The sequence below is a fragment of the Ostrea edulis genome, chromosome 10 (genome assembly GCF_947568905.1).
Source record: "Ostrea edulis chromosome 10, xbOstEdul1.1, whole genome shotgun sequence".
Taxonomy (NCBI): Eukaryota; Metazoa; Mollusca; class Bivalvia; order Ostreida; family Ostreidae; genus Ostrea; species Ostrea edulis.
Genome location: NC_079173.1, coordinates 47,452,645 through 47,470,952, shown reverse-complemented (window position 1 = coordinate 47,470,952; position 18,308 = coordinate 47,452,645). Strand labels below are relative to the sequence as shown.

Below are 18,308 nucleotides of genomic sequence, written 5' to 3'. Positions count from 1 at the left end.
GGTATGGAATCAGATTAAGGATTATCTCCCTCATGTATAGCTCTTATCCTTGGACGAATTTGGCTCCACTTTTTTGGCACCCTGTTTTTGGCTATATTTAGCTCTAAAACTTCATAGTTATTTCGGATTTCAAATACTTCGGTTGACCATCACTGAAGAGACATTATTTGTCGAAATGCGCATCTGGTACATCAAACTTGGTACCGTATAAGTTTTACATTATGACCCCTGGGTCGAAGCCTCTGCTGGTGGACTGTTAGTCCCCGAGGGTCTCTACAGCCCAGTAGCTAAGCTTCGTTACTAGCATGAAAATACGGATGTATATTTAATTGCTGTTATAAAATTTAGAAATTCATTTCAAAATTAAGAGACATTATTTGTCGAAATGCGCATCTGGTGCATCAAAATTAGTACCGTATAAGTTTTACACAATGGTAGTCAATCATAATAAAGCTATCAGATACCGATATTATTATGTGCATTGGCAAAAAGATTTAGCAGTGACAAAACACTGGGATTTAAATGCAGTGTATCTCACTTAATGGTTAACCATAGGGTTCTTTGTATGCCCTACTTAAAACAATCAGCATGAAACATGCAGGACAACATTTGATCCAACCATAGGTTGTATTTGTAAATTAGATCATTATAACGACCATATAATTTGTAAAATGCTGACTTTCAACGAGACTGTTGAAACCCTTCTGAATTCATCGTTTCAATTTAACACTTCCACTACATATCAATAATACTATCAAAATAAGGGGGGTAAAACTACCTTAAATATCAAGAATTGCACAGAGCTAGACAATTTTACACATACAAAAAAATAAACGTTCCTTCTCGAAAAGAGAGGAAGGGGAAAACACCCTAGCCTGGTGATAAAATGCTTTGGTTAATTATTACAGGGTAACACCACAACGCTATTGTCACGAACTTTAGTACCTGACCGAGGCTATATACGCCTTATTAATTGAATTACATGCATGTGTTTTATATCAAAGGATTCGTGTTTGTCCCACACCAAATCTTGTATAGGATTGGTGATATTGATCCCTACTGCTAAAACATCGTGGTTTTGTTGCTGAAACGTCTTTGTTCCGAAACTTCCACTGGAAGTGCTGGAACGTTCTACATCAAAACATCCCCAAGTCAGAACATCGAACACCCTTTTCCGTTAAGTCGACTAATTGCCACAGAACTGGTGTTTCTAAAACGCGGAATGTAAATCGGAACGGACAATTAAAAACACATATCAGGATATAGGGCTCATGGTGGGTGTTTGAATTTCAATATACGAAGAGTTTAAGGAAGTAAGTTTACATTATAATGTATTGTTCGAGTTTGTGTTCAAATGGAGTTTTTACAAGTATAATTACACCTTATCATAATTTGCTATGGAAAAATAAACATACCAGCCTAGTGGCCTCTTCCCACTTTTACTGATTGGAAATTTTAAGCAGAATAAATGGTCAAATATTGAAGAGAACGATTTCCCGGTTTAAGAAAATTGAGCTTGCGAAACTAAACCTATACGTTAAAAATCCTCCCTCCATTCTTTGTGACATCAGTGGTAAACTAAGTGAGTATCTTATTTACATATATATCTTAGGTTTCATTTTTGCAGTTACTCCCTTTACATCCCATGTTGGGGGCAAGTTTATCGATGCGGTCCTAAACTTTACATAAGATGAAGGGAGTGGCGGGTTACAGCTGTATTTTATCTATTTCTGTCCAAGTTGCAATATAATGAATCCCGAGAATTTCAGAAAATGTGATATATGACGATATAAATATAATCAGGCTCGTTCCATCATTTTTTTAACCGGGGGGGGGGGGGGGGTCACAATTGTCTGAAAATATTTATCTTTTCAAATACAAATTGGAATCAAAGCTCTAAATCCTGAATATTGTGTATAAGGGGACAAGGATTAATGTTTTATTTCAAATCTTGGTTAAATTTAATTATATTTACACTACAACTCGCTATTATTATTTAAAACAGAAGGTTGGGAACCAGCCTATAGATCGAACATTAAACCTGACCAAGGTTCCCTGTAACAATAGCGGAGAGAGAACGTGTGGGGCTAGTCCCCGCCGTCATCCTCTATTGCTACATGTACGTTAACGACAATGCAGGTCGAACTGTGCAATGTATCAAAGCTGATTGGAATAAAAATTTATTTTCAAAATATTGAATCGTACATGAAGAAACAAAAACCAACCCAGATTTCTACAGAAAGATTAAACATACGGATTCGATATACACGTACATGTTTTTAACATTAACCAGGTGCAGACCGAAAACAAATTCAAATGGGAGGGGGGTGAACCAGAGGATTGAGTAGATGATATCATAATACATGTATGCATTTTGTACATTTTTATCGTCTTCATGGGGTTTTATAGGTTAATCAGGGGCGGATCCAGGAATTGTGGTTGTGGGGGACGCCTCATAAAGTGGCGTCCCCCCACTTTGAAAATTATAGTGGGAGGTGCCTTTCCCATTAAATCCACCACTGTTGCCAAACAAAAGCAAAAAACACCTAAGAAAGAAATTTAAAATGACAAACGAGTTTACAGCATTTATTGCTGAGGGATGCGATCATATGTGGAATGTCTGACAAAAACACTGAATTCACATAGCTTTCATCGACACCCCCTACTTCTCAAAACTGATGATTGTTGAAAATAAGAAAAAACTAAGCATGAAAATCGATGCCCCATGGCATAAATTACAGAGCCCCCCCCCTCACCTTTTCTCTAAATTTTTATTCGACAATCAATGTATACAGCGATGATGTTCCGCCCAACATTGATACTTTACCCTGACATATATATCTATCTTTCTCTTGCACTTTACTTAAAACTAAAAATAGAGGTATGTACGTATTATCACATCCGTACACCTAAATTCGTCAAGATATAATGCACATGCATTGGTTGCGCATAAAATGTCGGGCACCTGTAAAATGCGAAACGAAACGAAATCTACCGAAACAAAACGAATCTGGCTGAAACGAAACAAAAGGAAATCTACAGAAACAGAAGGAAACGAAACTGTTAAACCGAACCCCTTAATTGCAATAAAAATGGTATGGACGAGCAAACAAAAGTTATCACATATATATATTATCAATATCGTGGGGTTGACTGATACATTTTTGAGCGGTCCATCGGTGACCATCATACATTGTTTGAAGAAACTGGTGTCTGAGAAAGTTGAAAAGCTGGAAGACTTGTACATGTAGCATCTTATTTTATCTTTAACTGCTTAGATGCGAATACTTTCAATTATGAAAAGATTATATGGTACCAATTTATCGGGGCGGATCCATTAATTTAGGCTAGGGACGCAAATTCATAAAACAGGGATCGGGAGTGACTTAAGGCCCCAAGTGGGTCCAGGCAATTATATCGCTAGAGTTCAAATTTACTATTAAAGAGTACATTTGTAATTTGAACCCAAGTGATACAACTGGCCGTGGGTCCTGGGGGCGAAGCCCGCGGAAGCTCGTAGATTTTACGGATTTCATAGGGCTTGAAATATGTCTCCTATGTAGTCATTTTTACTATTTTCAGTCATTTCTAATGATATGAAATTTAGAAATGACACAAATTTGAAGGGTTTAAAAAATGAAAGTACATGTAACTCAATAAAGTAAAATATCTTGTTTCGTTTTTTTTTTCTGAACAAGAGAATATGATTTATCTTAAATTGGAAAATGATAGGGGAGCCTCCGGGTACATCCCCTTAAATGATAGGGGAGCCTCCGGGTACATCCCTTTAAATGATAGGGGAGCCTCCGGGTACGTCCCTTTAAATGATTGGGGAGCCTCCGGGTACATCCCTTTAAATGATAGGGGAGCCTCCGTGTACATCCCTTTAAATGATTGGGGAGCCTCCGGGTACATCCCTTTAAATGATTGGGGAGCCTCCGGGTACATCCCTTTAAATGATTGGGGAACCTCCGGGTACATCCCTTTAAATGATTGGGGAGCCTCCGGGTACATCCCTTTAAATGATTGGGGAGCCTCCGGGTACATCCCTTTAAATGATAGGGGAACCTCCGGGTACATCCCTTTAAATGATAGGGGAGCCTCCGGGTACATCCCTTTAAATGATATGGGAGCCTCCGGGTACATCCCTTTAAATGATTGGGGAACCTCCGGGTACATCCCTTTAAATGATAAGGGAGCATCCGGGTACATCCCTTTAAATGATAGGGGAGCCTCCGGGTACATCCCTTTAAATGATTGGGGAGCCTCCGGGTACATCCCTTTAAATGATATGGGAGCCTCCGGGTACATCCCTTTAAATGATAGGGGAGCCTCCGGGTACATCCCTTTAAATGATAAGGGAGCATCCGGGTACATCCCTTTAAATGATAGGGGAGCCTCCGGGTACATCCCTTTAAATGATTGGGGAGCCTCCGGGTACATCCCTTTAAATGATATGGGAGCCTCCGGGTACATCCCTTTAAATGATAGGGGAGCCTCCGGGTACATCCCTTTAAATGATAGGGGAGCCTCCGGGTACGTCCCTTTAAATGAAAGGGGAGCCTCCGGGTACGTCCCTTTAAATGATAGGGGAGCCTCCGTGTACATCCCTTTAAATGATTGGGGAGCCTCCGGGTACACCCCTTTAAATGATAGGGGAGCCTCCGGGTACGTCCCTTTAAATGATAGGGGAGCCTCCGGGTACATCCCTTTAAATGATTGGGGAGCCTCCGGGTACGTCCCTTTAAATGAAAGGGGAGCCTCCGGGTACATCCCTTTAAATCCGCCAGTGATTATCTGATTACAACTGGGTTAGAAATTATTATTGATATGCAGTAAGTCTAGAGACAACTCTATGTATTTGGGGTGTTGCTAAAACAGACAACGGAACGGAACACGGAACATATTTTATGTAAGAATATATTGAAAATAGGTCAGTATTTGTAAAACCAAAGACCCTTTCAACAAGGAAAGCAGAACATACAGAGAGAACGGGACGTCATGCTCAGAATCCAACGTTTCATATACTTCATACAAATGTATATATGTGTTTGATTGATTGATACGATATTATTTAAAGTCAATCTCTAAAAACTTTCACTCAGATGGAGACGTTGCCATTGTCGGTGAAGGGCTGTACACTTTTCTCCTATTTTCGGCGCTTACTTTATTTGAGCAGGGAGGGATCTTTATTGTGCCACACCTGCTATGACACGGGAGCTCGGCTTTCGCGGTCTCATCCGATGAACGGCCCCATTTAGTCGTCCCTTACGACACGCAAGGGGTACCGAGGATCTATTCTAACCCGAATCCCCAAGGGAACATGTGTGTTTGAAGACCACCGTAATCTATTATGAGAAAAATATAGTAAACAAGTGTATTTGTGTGCCTTACCCCTCCTGTATTTGCCATTACTATTTTTACCCCCTCCCTCTCCCACCGAGTGTGATAGTATGTTGTAAAAAACAAATATACTACAAAGAACTTGAATTATAATTCAACTTTTCAAATTTTCTTACGTTCTACTGGCCACCATAAATGACGATTTTATAAACTCAACCAATGGAGAGATTTCCAACCCACCCCGTTCCCCAGCCCATGGGAACAACATTGAAAAATACGAAAAATCATGCATAGCAATGTTCTCAACAATTTTCCCTTAAAGCAATTTTAAATCGGACTTGCAGTTGCTCGGACTTTACATTTCTTTGCAGTCATTTTACTTTTCATTTAACTACAGAAAAATCCCTTAAATGACACCTATAATTACAATAAGATATAGTAAATGCTTATATTGGCCCTATGAATTGAGAACAGCAACGTGCTCCCTTGTATTCAAGGGGAAATAACTCGTGCTGCATTTTGAGAAAATGTTTCCCATTTAGAGGACTTCCAAATGTAAGACATTTTACCACGTGACTTTACGGAAACTGCTAAGATCAGAAATTTTCACGTGCTCTAGTTTTATAAGTTTAGAATAAGCAAGTGATTACAGTACAATAATGTTACTTTTCACTCAAAGTCAATAAAAGCGTGCAATCGATGTCGCCGGCACTTTATTAGAAAATAAGCTATATCAAATCATATATACTGTGTGCTCTACATTCATTGACCCATAGCCTCCCTAGGCGTGGTACACTTTTTATTTCCCCTTTACTTATAAACTTTTACAAACAAAACCGAAGTGAATAAAACAAAATTCTTTAATCTTTTTCAACTGAATTCATTGATGCAATAGTTGCACCCAATTTTATATTCACCCCGGGGTTAAGTTGTCTCGAGTAAAGTAACAAGTAATAACAGCATATTCAAATTAATGTATGATTCTTCTAAGCGTCGCAGATTTTTATGCTTCGTTCGCACGAAGAATTTGATTCGCATTAAACGTAATTAATGCGAATTAAATCTGAACCACGTCCACAGAGAGATTCTAATGTGTATTACTTTACTTCGAATTAAAATCTATGTCGTGATTTAATGCGCATTAGATTTATTTCGCATTAGCTCCGTGTGAACGCTAAGACGTCGTGCACGCTGTTGGTGTAAAAACGTATTTCATAGCATTACGGTAGTATATACGCTGTTTTATATTAATAAAAACACTTTACTCTACGAAAGTTGAACATCATTTTCACAATTTTACGTTCTATCCATTGGATATCAATACATCTGATCAAAATGCGAATCATTAAATTGTATTAGCTTGGATATTCTGAAATTTACGTAAATATTGCATGTAGACAGGTAATGACGGTGTCGCACACACTTTACCAAAATGTTAATAGCTTTCCTAAAACTAGTGATACAAACATAAAATTTTGTAGAATAATTTAGATGGTAATGTTGATAATATAACTTATTAAAATTATGATGTCACCTAATATGTACGCTGTAGACGATGATCTACAATGCAAGAATGGATGTGTAGATAAGCCTTAACGTTAGGAAAATAAACCATGTCAATGACACATTTTGTAAGTACATTGAATATTTGAGAGAATTCTGAATTATTTATTTAAAATTTGAATTAATATTTGGATACGTGATTTTAATATGAAAATAAATATACTTAAGAAACGGTGAATATTGTATTATAGGTGTTTGATATGTGGATTATTCATTGCGGTTATGCTCATTAGACTATGTGTCACAACGTCTTAAGTCACAATTTGAAATTGTCTGTTAATAGAGTTTTTGGGTTATATTGAGTTAACGGTCTGTGTTAAATAAAAACGATTTTAGAAATAGGTTTTTATATTTTTTTAAACATATTTTTGACCAAACTTTTAACATGACATGTAGATTATTGTAAAAGTTAAAATGGTATGGAATGTATAGCTATGTGTCACAATGATAATTTGACGTTCAAAACGTCACAAATAAGTAAGATATTTATTGAATTGAAGTTATTTAAGAATGCAATTTTAGTAATGTGCACCATTTGAATATCATTTACGGAATGTGCAAATGAAAATGTCATCGTAACAACAAATTTGAGTTTGAAACAATCTACGGAGTCAACACTGAATGTCACACCTTGCTGTAATCGTATTGAATAACTGTTTCAAAATCAATCATCCGTATAGATTGATTTTAGCAAAAATTAAGAAATTAAGAAATTTTATGATTTTTAATGAATGTGCATCTCTTGAAAAAGTGTTTTCTTTAATTTAAGATATATGCAGTCTAATAATTACAAAATTCCAACAAAAAGCAAATGTCACAGACGTAAAAACATGACCGTTTTGACGTTACGATGAACATGTTGCTTGTAATTACATCCCAATACACGTATATCAAAAGAAATATCGGTTCTATAACTACACAATGCAGCATTGTTGTGATAGAGTTAATACATATTATACAACATAATAATATTTAACATGAAATTTAAAAATATATTTGAATTTAGATAAATTCAAAATTTTTTATAATGCATTGGTTATGTATACAAGTATATTTTCGTGCTATATTTTCATAATACAAGAGACACAATGACATGCACAATGACAGCGTCTGATCGGATACGAATGAGTAAAGAGTAAAGAATAAATAAGGGAGGGGGATGCAACAAACAAAATATACATGTAAGAAAATAAAAGAGGACCTAATACAGATCCTTTGAGGGATTCTAGCATGTAAGTTTGAATTATCAAACATGTGTTTTTATGCAATATACCATTTCATTTCTGTTTAGATAACTTTAGAACAGTTTTAGCAATTTATCACTAACTCTAAATTTGTATCTTAATAAGAAACCCCTTATGCCATGCATGATTAAATGCCTTTGACAAATCACCATAAACCATGTACATGTAGCAATGTTTCCTTTTAGCTTCTACAAATTGAATCCTAATTGCTCGGTTAACTTAGGAATGGACCGGGGTAACTATTTATTTAAGGCCCACGATATCAAGCTGCATAGACAATTTTCGTTCATGCTAATCATATGAAATCAACAAGTAGGGAGCATCATTCTAGTCCGGAGGCGGATTTGTTCGTGGAAAATACTTTGTTCAATGCTGGTGTTGTATCATAGAATTTCCCCCTGCATATACTTTCCACCCGCAGAAACGGGCCCGGAATAGACATCCCCTCCCGGAAAGATGGGCCTGGTTGAGATTTCCCCCCTTAGGAAGAATTAACCCAGACCCACCCACCCCCACCCCCGCCTAGGAAAAACCGCCACGGTATAGAATTTCCCCCTAAATGACAGGTACGCTTTTTCCCCTTCTTACATTTTAGTTATGTGTCCGTTTCCAGTTCTGTTACTAGAATTCTCTTGCTTATCTAGACCCAGGAATTCTTATCATTTTTTTTTTTAATTTTGAGCAGGGTCTTGTGTATCACAATCATCATCTTGTGTTTGTTTCTTTTAAAGGAAATTATTCAAATCGTGTAATGGTATATCAAAATTCATTCATGCATCTCAAGTATTTGCTGTTATCTACCAGTATCTAACATCTGAAATAGTGAATTCTGGAAGATGTCAATGCCTTTTTAATTTAAAATTTCGAATTTAAATAAACGATTACTTTTATTTATACAGTGCATCTAATTTACTTTTTAGATATTTTAATTGTATATCTTTTATTCGAGTTTTTACGAAAATCCCTAATGATATTGACTATCGTTAAATTCTTTTTGGAAGCATATTGTATTTACTATACCCAATTCAAAGTTTTCGGGTAAACCCAACTTCAACATCTAAAAAAATCATTTATTTTATGAATATCGTAATATTAATGAGCGCATATATATCTATTTCATTAAACTATAACAATTTAACAGCGCATATTTGTTTCTTTTTTTAACGTTTTATTTTGAAGCTAATGCGCATTAAATGTAGACGAATGTGGGTCACATGCATCATACCGTCACGGGTCAGTTATATATATTAATGTTAGATTTGTGCGGAAAACAAACGAAATGATAATAATCACTAAAGAAAACATGGCATTAGATAATGTCAGACGTAAATGTGTGCTCTGCATACTAAGTAATACATATGGAAGGAATTGCTGTCAAATACGATAAAGCGTTTTCAAATAAGGTTATGATTTACTTTTTTTTTTTACACTTTAACAAATTTGCCACTCATAGTTAAATTGTTTTATGCAAGGTGAAGATAACGAACAGTGATCAATCTCATAACTCCTATAAGCAATACAAAATAGATAGTTGGGCAAACACGGACCCCTGGACACACCAGAGGTGGGATCAGGTGCCTAGGAGGAGTAACCATCCCCTGTTGACCGGTCGCACCTGCCGTGAACCCTATATCCTGATCAGGTAAACGGAATTATCCGCAGTCAAAATCAGTGTGATAAGAATATATGACATCATAGTAGATTTATAATACGTATTAGCAATTAAAAATTACGTCACAATGATAGGCAGCGGAATGATGAAAAAGCGGTTGCGAGGTTTTTCAAACTGGGCTCATTGTTTATAATGAATGCTGGTCGCCGGAGGAAATAACACTATAAAGATTTCCCGTATCCTGTTGGTAAAACGCCAACACAGTCATCACCCCTCATAATTGCAGTTAGGATGTCTAATTGTTCGTCCTTCAGTCTCTTTACTTCAAATTTGTCTTTCACTCGCTCAAATGCCGCTGCAATGCTTGATCTAGACGCCATTTTTAAATATCCATCAACAACGCGGAGAAACGAATTTTGTGATTGGTTGATTTTTTTTTTTACCCTTTATGTAAATTACTCAGGTGACTGAACACGACTCTTTGTGGGTCGTTGTTAGATCTTTGTGTAGCGATTGCATGAGCGGATCAAATATCTAATTTTAATTAGATTGTGGGTGGGTAGGAGTTACTTTGTTCCTTGGAAAACCAGAATCATAAGATGTGAGGTATAGAGAACATTTAAGCGTTCAGGGCTGATGGCACATTATTTAGAAATGTCAGGATATCTTGAGTGCGCTGTGGTATACTTATGATAATCAACAAAGCTTAAACACTCTTTCTTTTTATGGCAATTTTCTGGGTCCCTTGAATGCGTTTCTCAGCTCGTCATTCGCAGTTAATAAATAGCATGTACATTTGAATATCGATAAATTTAACTTAATTAAATATTAAAACAAGCAGTGCATTGTGAAAGTGTCAAACAAATGTAGAAAGAATAAGATTTGCTAAAGAGTATACAATACTATTATAATAAACATAATGGTCGGTTTTGGTGTTTTTACCGAAGCATTCTGTATATTTATTTCGGTCCAATTTCTGTAGTTGGAGTTGATCCCTTTAAATTGTAAAAGTCAGCCGTCGATTGTAAAAGTCAACCTCTTAGTAAAACTCCTATGACACTTCTGTTGCCAATTGTGAAGAATCGACAACAACATATTGAAGAACACTGCTTTCTTCTCTGCTTGATTGGAAAAACCGAGAATATTATCAACGAATCAACCCCTGGAAAAAAACCTAATGTCACGAAACAAAAATAAAACACCCACCGCAAAATATTGTTTCCCCCCAAAACCATTCAATACAGGCAAAGTCGTAAGCAAAACGCCCATGATAATTTCTGACTAATTCAAAACTGCATAAATTTTCATGTTTATAAAATCTAAATGTGACGTTTAAATGGAATTTTGATAGGCACACACAAGCTTCAGTGGATTACATGACACAGTTGTACACCTGGTTGCGGATCAATAATCTTTAAAAGACCTACTTTAAGACTACCCAAGCAGCCGCCATTAGTGTGAACCTGAGGAATGTGGAAGAAACATTGAAAAGTTTGTACAAGACACTCTTTACGGGTAAATTATAAACTGGATATATCACAAGGACGCTGAGTTCTCCATTATTTAAAAAACAAAACATTCAATTAGTGGTACAAGTGATAAGGTGGAACCCTTCAACGATCTGACTGCAAATGACTGTTCTTCAAAATACCCCCTGAACCGCAGAAGGGTAAGTTACCTGGTAAATATAAATCCTGGGGGGGGGACTGTGTTTTATTTTTTTATATTGAAATACACTAGAACTTATGTAACGTGTTTTTATTCATATAAAACAGCGTGAATACTACCGCGATGATTTAGTACGTTTTGAGACCGTGACCAACAACATGCATGACGTCACAGTGTATACAGATACACAAGTCTAGTTCATGTACCCACGCGCCATGTACATAATTAGTATTCGTTTAATGTAGATCAAAGCAATGCGATTTAATCCAAATGTAGATGATAGAAACCAAATGCTGAATGGTAAAACTGGATGAATATGGTTGTTCTACAACCATTAAATTTATATATCAGGGGCGGATCCAGGAATTGCGGTTAGGGGATGCAACTTTTTGACACAGGAGGTCTGGGGACCGACGAGGCCAATTTCCTACAAGCTCCTAAAGTTTTTATAGATTTTATAGGGCAAGAAATATGTCTCCTATGCACTCATGTAAACTTATCATTCTCTATCATTTTTGATAAGGTGAAATCAATAAAATGGTGCAAATTTTAAGAAGATTTGGAAAAGTAAAAAAAAAAAGCATGCAAGTTTCCCTAATAAAAGTAATTCAATAGATTAAAAGATTTTGTCTTTTTATCTTTCCGAGAGTCACGGGCACTTGTTTCTGTAGATAACTTATGACCTCTGAGGTCGTATTTACCGAAACAAGTGCCTGCTGAGAGTGAGTGAATTTATTTATTCTTCTATCGTTCACTATTTTTCTAAACAAGAAATCACGGTTTTACCTTAAATTTGAAAAAAAAAATCAGGGGGCGGCTGAGTTAAATTTCGCATTCTTACACCTTTAATTTGCTTAATTGTGTCTTTGAAATCCGCGTAACATGTATTACGCCTTTTTTCGCGTTACCACGCCTTTCTTTTCGTTATAATACCTTTATTTTGCGTTGCTACGTCAAAGATTCGCGTTATTACACCTTTCTATCGCATTATTACATCTTTTAAAACAGTTCTTTTCGTTTTAAATGAACAAAGTAGGGTTTCATAAATAACGCTTCAAAGAGCAAGGTACATCTCATGCAAAATCGGACGAAAAGAATCTTCATAATGCCAAGGGTTTGTGATTACGCACCCTCCCTATTTATGTGGCGGGTACGCGATCACAAAACCTTGACATTGTGAGAATGGAGGAAAAGTAAAATTGATGTGCGAGTCCTTATTTGTGAATAAACACCATTTTTTTCCTGCGGAAATTGAGTTTTATTGACTTTATTATTATTATGGGCCGATCCCTTATATAAGTTTGTTGAAGTCGCCTGCGTTTTTGCGGGACTGCTGTTTCTTACCATGCAAATTAAATGTTCTAATAATGAATGATACGTTGGTATATTTAGGGCATGCATTTTTTTTTTACTTCTTATTTTGGGAAATATCATGTCGTTCGCACGAGATATTATCTCGTTCGCACGACATAATATCTCGTTCACACGAGATAATTATCTCGTCCGCGTGACTTATTTTCTCGTTTGCACGACTTATTATATCGTGCGAACGACATAATTTCCTTAATTTTTTAAAACTTTTATTGTGTGTAGTCAATTTTAAATACCAAACAGGATTGTATATTTCTTTAATATGAAATTCCACGGTGTGATCATGAAAACTCAAATGATAATAAAAAGGGTTTTAATTAGCAACATTCAACTTTCTATAATTGTGTTTATAATTAGATATTTACATATGTTTGCAGTAGGTGCTATATGCTTTCTGGATGACTAATACCTTTATTATGTTATCGTGTATCATTGGTTTAAAGTCTTCAATACCCAATGCCTCTACCAATGCGTAGAAAGTCCTAACTTAGGGAATTTTACATGGCGGGGGGAATTTCATATTCAAACAAGGTTAAGTTTAACCATTAGTGAGGTGTGCAAAAACCCAAGCGAGACTCATTTTTCATTAGTTACCAAGTTGTATATTCCTAATACATGTCATGAAATACAGAAAATATGGGTTTCCTTTGTGTGAAATAATCTTATAAGGGACATAAACTTTAACCAATCAATTGGTTAATCATGATATTCACCATGAAAGCGCAAGTCAATTCACGCACATCTTTTATGCAGAGAATGGATAATTTTAAGGATATTTCAAGTTGTCGAGTTTACACTCTCATGCAATTTGTTTTTTAACTTTGATGTCACCACCCTCGCTCAAAGAAATCAAAGAACGTATTTTTGATAGATATTTAAATGTGCCCATGTAGTTTCTTTCTTTTATTTTGCAGAAGTTCTTTGTTTTTCGAAGAAATAACTAGTTAATTCCATTTACACAAAGAGTACTATTAGAGGCACATGGTTGAAATTTCCAACTTTCATCCATACTAAATACTGAAGTCAACTTCTGAATACCATAGACTTTGGTCAGTTAATCATATAGTAAGTGTAAAAAAAAATACAAAACTTATCTCGTGCAAAAAAAGATAATAAGTCGTGCGAACGAGATTAATGTCGGGTGGCGTAAACTTACAGGAGTTTTCCCCTTCCCCAAACTATTTAAATTTAGATTTTTTATCCTACAATCAATGTGATGCAGTAATATTGTTCGCGGAAAAATTTAAGTACCATATTCTGATATCTCTCTTTCTTTCTGTCGTGCTCTCTTTTTAAAACCAAAGTCAAAGGGGCATGTGTGTTGCAACATCAGTAGGCCCACCCCTCTAGATCAGCTGATGTAATGTACATGCGTTGTTGCACATATAACTTCTGGTCGTCCAAAATATTGAACATTAATAATGAAGAATTGATGATATGCTAAAGATGTCTTGACCCTGATCTAAATAAATAGATGACTAATATTTACAAAATTTGTGACATCATGACCCAACACCGCCTAAAAAACAAAACTCACACAATTAACATTTAAATAAAATCAGAGACTTAAAACATTTGACATTCACATATTAGTTTTAAGGAATTGAGGACCGCATCGTGTTGTGCGTCCCCTGTATTCAAGGGGAAATAACTCGCACTGCGTTGTGAAACATGTATTCCATTTAGAGATTTTGTTTTTTATTCAAATATAATAATTTTTACCACGTGACATTACGCAAACTGGCAAGATCGGGAATTTTAACGTGCAACGTCACGGAAAAGAAATTTATTTAGTCGGGCTAGGTATAGTGGCTGATTTGAGCCATTTTACAATGTGTTACCTTTTCGGGTTTTTTAGGGGGAGTTGCTAAATTTCGTTTTGTTGGGGTTTTTTTCGCCTCAAAATAACAAACAGACGATGAGGTATAAAATGACAGAAATCAAGCACCATGTACAACCCCTAGACTAGCCGCTACGATCTTGAACGTAGTCTGCTGTTGACCTTGGTATTGTGAATTAAGTTAAAATCGTATACCACTAGTTTCCTTATTGAGCTACCAGTCAGGCGCGTAGCTAGCCCTGTTTGGAAGTGCAATTTAAGCCGATATGGGCGAGGGGGCGTCCAGGGCAGAGTCCCGGGGGGGGGATTATAGCAAATCAGGGTCCTTAAAACATTTAAAAAGCTTCTTTTTAAACAAAATATATTTAATACATTACTTGACCACAGTTTTTGTTTTAGCTTGATTTTAGGAATGAGTTAAGATACGTGACTTTCAATAATGGACCCCATGTCCAATCTTTACATAACACGTAATGCGACGGCGTAATGTAAATTAAATTACAGAATGTATCACAGACATTGGCGATGACCATCAATTTAGTTGGCATCATATAACCACCTCTCAGCATCTGTAAGTTTATCTCTAATTTACATTAAGCCACCGTGTACGTTGTGCCTTTAAAATTAATGATTTGAAATTGTTGCAGTTTCACACACTCTCTCTTTTCTTATCTTTCTCTCAATGACGCAATTTTTTCTATATTTGTTTTGGTCACAGAATAATGTGCAGCATGGACACAATTTAAGCTGAACATTTTCAAATTTGATCTTTTTTTTCATTTTTAATCTTTAGGATGCTAACTACGGTATTTCTAATAGTCAGCAAAAATTTGAACGTCAGCTGTCGAAGTATATGGGGGGGATACAGAGCTCACAATTCATTGTTATGATTGATTGATTGTTTTGATGTTTTTCGCCACATTCAAATTTTTTTTAATTAGATAGTGGGGTCCGGTTTTTGTTGTGTAAACAAGGCTCGTGCCATGATTTTCTTTACATGTTGGTTAAATATGCTAGCAAAAGTTTCTTAGAACCGATTTTTTTTCCATTTTCAAGTTATATCTTAACACAATTGAATAGTTTCTAGTGTTTGGTACATCTCATTTTGTTTTCTATCAAGCAATCTATATGTAAACAAAAACATGGCACGAGCCTTGTTTACATAACAAAATATTGAGAGTGATGTATCTCACTTGTAACTCAACCACTGATATTCAAATTTTTGTTAAATGATAGAAACATTTTCAAGTTAGCTACGCATTGTAAACACTAAAAATGAAAAGAAAAAAAAAGAATTTAAAAACAATTCAGCTCAAATCGTGGACACACCCCTTTAATGACCCCCCCCCCTCCCCCAACACACACACACATTTAATTCGTTCATCGCCGGATTGGATTAACATGTCTCTAAATTTTACCAGCCCTCAAGGTGTAATTTTATCGCGATTTTAAAGAAGGGAATTCTTTGGAACACACCATATTTGATCTCCCCCCTCCTGTAGCGATAGTAGATGAGCGGATCATAGGATCTAATTTTAATTAGATTGCAAGCATGTGAAGAACACTTAGATATGGGGTTAGGTTTGTTTGCGGGTAAAAATAAACAGAAAATAGTGTGTAGGGTGTTGTTTTAAAGTCTAATGACGTGGTATCTATAATCGGGTTCGATGTTTGAGACGAAAATAAGCGATAAATCCAATTTGTCGAAGTGAATTTCGCGCCGTTGCCGCTGCGATTAAAGCGACATCACATCAAGGTGCAGCAGACGACAGGGCTGAGACTATAAGCCTAGTTTTTCTTCGTGTGTGTAGATCTAATACATGACTGCTAAACTCAACATTGCCAGCAGAGACGAGGGAACTAAGACTACGGATAAAAGTATCTAAACGTGGTAAAGTAAGAATGTTGATGATTGTCAAACGCAGGTCTCCTTTATTCAGAATTTCCTTTGATCACTCTAGGTCTGATTCCCGAAACGACATTACACTTACCCCGGCAACGGGAACGCGTAATTACTACACTTGTTTGGCACGCTGTTTTTGGCTATATTTAGATCTAAAACTTCATAGTTATTTCGGATTTCAAACATTTCGGTTGAGCATCACTGAAGAGACATTATTTGTCGAAATGCGCATCTGGTGTATCAAAATTGGTACCGTATAAGTTTTACAAAAAAATATAGTATGTTGGTTTCCACTTTCACGGTTTTTTCACCTCAATTTTTTATAGGGACATTTTCTAGGGTAGGTAGGGAAAGTGGAAGCCAACATATATTATTTTTGGCCTTGGATATGAATTCGCTTAGCAATACATGTACAGCCTAGCCCTTGGCATTATATCCAAACACTACATCGAAGGCACCACAGATTTTCTAAAAATCACAAATGCAAACATACGAACATTTCTTGTAAATCATTTTAGCTCACCTGAGCTTTTCTGATTGCCTGTTGTCCGTCGTCTTTCCGTCTGTAAACTTTTTACATTAAGAGTTTCAACTTCTTCTCCAGAACCACTGGGCCAATTATAACCAAACTTGGCCAAAAGCATTCTTGGATAAAGGGCTTTCAAGTTTGTTCAAATGAAGGGTCATGTCAAATTCAAAGGGGAGATAATCACAAAAAAGGCAGATATATGGTTGGGTCATTTAAAAATCTTCTCAAGAACCGCTGGACTAGAAGAGCTGAAATTTGCATGAAAGCCTCCTGACATAGAGCAGATTCAAGTTTATCAAAATCATGGCCCCAGGGGAATGAATGGGACCACAATAGGGGATCAAAGTTTTATTTTAAAAAATATAGGAAAATCATTAAAAATCTTCTCAAGAACCAAGGGGCCAGTAAAGCTGAGATTTACATGAAAGCTTCCTGACATAGTGCAGATTCAATTTTGTAAAAATCATGGCCCCCAGGGGTAGGTTAGGGCAACAATAGGGATCAAAGTTTTACATGCAAATGTATAGGGAAAATCTTTAAATATTAGCCAAGGTGACTCAGGTGAGTGATGTGGTCCATGGGTCTCTTGTTTAAAGTAGCGATTAAACTGAAATTATATACTTAATATGTATATATATGTGTTATTGACGTCACAGCCAGGAGTTGGCAATTTTTATCTATAAAGTAGAAATAAATGAGAAATGAGCATAAATACTACCACTGAGCTCACTGTCAGACTCCTGTGATTGACGCTAGGCCAAACAGCTCGTTCACATGCATTTTTGCATAATGTTGAGGTCTTATATCGCTTCTTGCAAATCGGTTCAAAATTCTAATATTTGTACATGCATGTAACATTGTAACATTATCACCTGCATATGGTGTTTATATATCTCAACTGATTCGATATGCAAGAGCTTGTTCTGGGTATAGTCAGTTTTTAAATCGAGGTAAGCTACTGACAAACAAGTTGATGGTACAGGGATTTCAACAGTCTCGATTGAAGTCAGCATTTCGCAAATTCTATGGTCGTTATAACGATCTAGTTCGTCAATACAACCTCGCATTGGGTCAAATGCTGTCTGACGTGTTTCATACCGATTGTTAAGCCGTTCTTGGCACACTGATTTTGACTGCAGATAACTCCGTTTACCTGATCAGGATAAGGGGCTCACGGCGGGTGTGACCGGTCAACAGGGGATGCTTACTCCTCCTAGGCACCTGATCCCACCTCT

General features: G+C 36.3%; 1 protein-coding gene and 1 long non-coding RNA gene across 2 annotated transcripts in view; both read left to right on the top strand.

Annotated features, from left to right (window-relative positions):
* LOC125666209 (uncharacterized) overlaps positions 1–18,308 on the top strand; it is a 137,313-nt gene that overhangs the window by 82,102 nt on the left and 36,903 nt on the right. The gene's annotated exons all lie outside the window — the stretch shown is intronic.
* The window catches only part of LOC125666215 (uncharacterized), a 39,287-nt gene that overhangs the window by 16,214 nt on the left and 4,765 nt on the right, over positions 1–18,308 (top strand). The window lies entirely within an intron of this gene.